The sequence below is a fragment of the Penaeus monodon genome, chromosome 28 (assembly GCF_015228065.2).
Source record: "Penaeus monodon isolate SGIC_2016 chromosome 28, NSTDA_Pmon_1, whole genome shotgun sequence".
Classification (NCBI taxonomy): domain Eukaryota; kingdom Metazoa; phylum Arthropoda; class Malacostraca; order Decapoda; family Penaeidae; genus Penaeus; species Penaeus monodon.
In genome coordinates this window covers 471,901-475,218 of record NC_051413.1, presented here as the reverse complement: position 1 = coordinate 475,218, position 3,318 = coordinate 471,901, and positions in this window count along the sequence as shown.

The window sequence follows — 3,318 nt, the reverse complement described above, 5'->3', positions numbered from 1 at the left end:
CCATGCTTCCTCCTTGTGTCAATAAATTTAAGCTTGTAATGATTCTAATTACAGGTGATGAAAATTCTGGAACACATGTTTTGTGTGAAATAATTGACTTTTTCCAAGTTATTTCTCTTTGCTTGTTGTGTCCTTGTATTCTTCTTTCTTTAAGAATACAAGAATAATTCTTTCTTTGTGTAGGCCAATAACGGTATTGCTCTTGACCCTCCCATTTTTTTGTGTGGGTTTCAAGAATACGGATGTGCACAGCTATGTCCTGCTTGTCCAAACCAATTTCATCATTGATGGATGACAATGATTAAAGTCAGTTGACAATGTTTGAAAATGTGTGTGTGATAGGTGCTGTATAGATTGTGCTTTGTATACACATGGAAAATACATGGGAATTGTTGGCATTAGGAACACACACGGACCAGGAATAGGAAATGTTTTGTCATATATGTTATTATCATGATGATAGAGTAATTTTAGCCAACTGGGCAAGAGGGGTATTTTCAAAGGGTTGATTTCTTCAGAATTGCAAAAGCGAACAACCAAAAAACAGGAGAGTTAGTGACTGCAAGCAATTAAGAATTTTAATGTAGATAGTAGGGGAATACGAGAGTAGTTGTAGATTAACACGGGTAAGTATTTTAGACAATTCAAAGTGAATGACAAGATTTTGGGGCTATTCAGGAAGTTTGTTACTTACCAAGCCAAAAGTTGGTGAGAAAATGCCAAGCAGAGAGTTGCTTCACATGGTCATTGTTTAAAGAAATGACTAAGAACATATCACAAAAGTTGTAGTTAGTATTCTTGAGGAAGGAGTAGTTTTGCAATGTTCTGTCCCTCCCTCAAAGAAATGCAGTTGTTGCTGAAGAGACTTCAGGGATAGTAGTAGTACAGTATCAGTTTGTATAGCCATGAGATAAAGCACCAAAAATCATCGCAGAATAGTCATAACTAAAGAAAATGCTAAACATAAGCTTAGTGTTTGAGTACTTTTTTTTGTAAATGAGAAGATTAGAGAATGTTCAACATATTGGTCATGCCTGAACATAAAAATCCGACCAGTTTTAGAAACCATTCACGCTAAGGGAGCCCTTAAAGAAATATAGTGCTTAGGTTTTACAGGCCTTGGGATTAAATAGTTCCTACAGAATAATACTAGGAATATAAACACATTTTCGTCTTGCTACATCGAATCACTTGCTTACAAATGTGAAATTAGTATAACTTAGCCATGTTCTAGTTCCATACTAGAGAGTCTTGACTAAACTTAGGCTACAGTTAACAGATTTTAGTGGGGTAGACTCCAGTACGTTCTCAAGTTCTTAACATAAATATGACACAAGCAAAGGAAATCTCTAATGTCAGTAGTGTTTGGTGTACATGTAGTACTGAGAGTGAATTACACTGTACATGTTCTTCCCATACTAAATTCCGAGGCCTATTCTGGCACATTACAAATGTTTAAAATGTTGGTAAAAAATTTGTATATATGCTTTATTCATGTTACTTGTCAGCCAAATCCTAAGCCTGATATTCAGTAAAAAATAATTGCTAGAATTTTATGATAATGCAAATGAGAAAGGGTAAAGTTGACTTGCCAATGATAATCTTCCAAATAGTAATTCAGGGTTGTTTTTCCTCCGCACTCTTGTGTTCAAAAAGCCTACTTGCAAGATTAAGACCTTCTATTGTCAAATGAGGTTATGTTTCTATATGTGAATAATTAACATTAGGCATAAAACACTATTAAAAGCACATATTAATATCCAGACTTTCATGCATAACAAAAGTATGTAGAAAAACAACATTGGCACAAAGAAAGGAGAAAAGGGATAAGGTTTGTCAGATCCAGTGGTGAATCTAGGATGTCTCAAAGGGGGTATGGAAGAGGCTGCTGAAAGTACCACTAGGCACCAACACTGCAAGTCCATCAGGGATAATGCTAGTGCAGGTAAACATCATCAGTTCACATGTTTAGAAGGTACATAGAAGTCATTTGTGAATGATACCATAAGCAGGAAAATCATAGGCAAACCATCAAAATGCCGCTGCCCAATTTCCTGTGTGGACGGAAAACAAGTGGACCCTATAGTGGCCATAGCTTGTCACTTGCGATCTGCTCAAACACTAGATATTCACTCAGATGCCAAGGCCCACATGGATTCTTCCTTTTATCTGAACACAGTTAAAAGGAGAGGATATTTTTAGAATTTCAAATGCTTTCTTTAGGCAGTCATTATCATATTAAAAGTGCCCAGTGGCACTTTAATACAATAATGCTTTGATAAGTACTGTAAACAAGACATCAGAATTAAGTAAGCCAGGCTGTCATGATTTTGATAAAGGAATACAACACATACATGTACACAGGAAGATTTACAGGAAATTATTTGCACACATAATTTCAGCTGACATTTTGAATTCAAGTTAAGCACAATCATATCAACATTGTTACCTACAGTATTTTCAAATTTCTGTACATCATGTATTACTCTGTTGTAGGGGTTGCAATTGATCACTCCCAACAGATTTGAGACTGAATAACCAATTATTGAAAGTCTGCTATGCTAGTTTTAAGTTATTGGTGGCAATGAGATAGCAATAGAAATGGTCCATATTAAGATTTATTACACATAGAAAGTAAGTCACCAATTATTTAGATTTTTTCAGTGAGTTTAGCCATGTATGGTTGTGCCTTTAGAGATGTCTATGAATGAATGAATGATAAGCAAATTTATATATCAGAATCTTTGTATATAGGTAATTGATGTGTTTTGGGATCAGTTAATTTTAGGAAATACGATTGCCCTGGTTTTTAACACTTAATAGATTAAGATCATAAAAATAATTTTATTTTGGCATTTTATAAAACCTCATTTTATTAGCAATGCTCAGTTTTTTTTCCCAAAAAGCGATATATTTTCTTTAATAACAGGCCTTTGTATTATTATTTTCTTGCATGTAATATACTTGAAATGAACAGTCCAGTTAAACTATGCAACCCTTCATACTAGACGGTAGACAATCCCTCATTATCTATAAGTAAATAAATTACAGTAATAGTGTTGATAATGAGCAGCTGTGAAATCCGAGTGAAATTCACATAGCAAGAAAAGGTCACTAAATCTAAGAATAATAATATAGATAGTATTTCACTAGTTTGGAGCTTTGACATCTTTAAATCATTGTCTCTGTAAACTACTCGAGTATTAACCCAATTAACTACCAAAATATGTACGGTCATGGCTCCACATTCTCAGGCGCCAAGAAATCTATTTTTATTTATTTATTAAAGGTCATTAGTGGAGTATTCAAATTATAGCA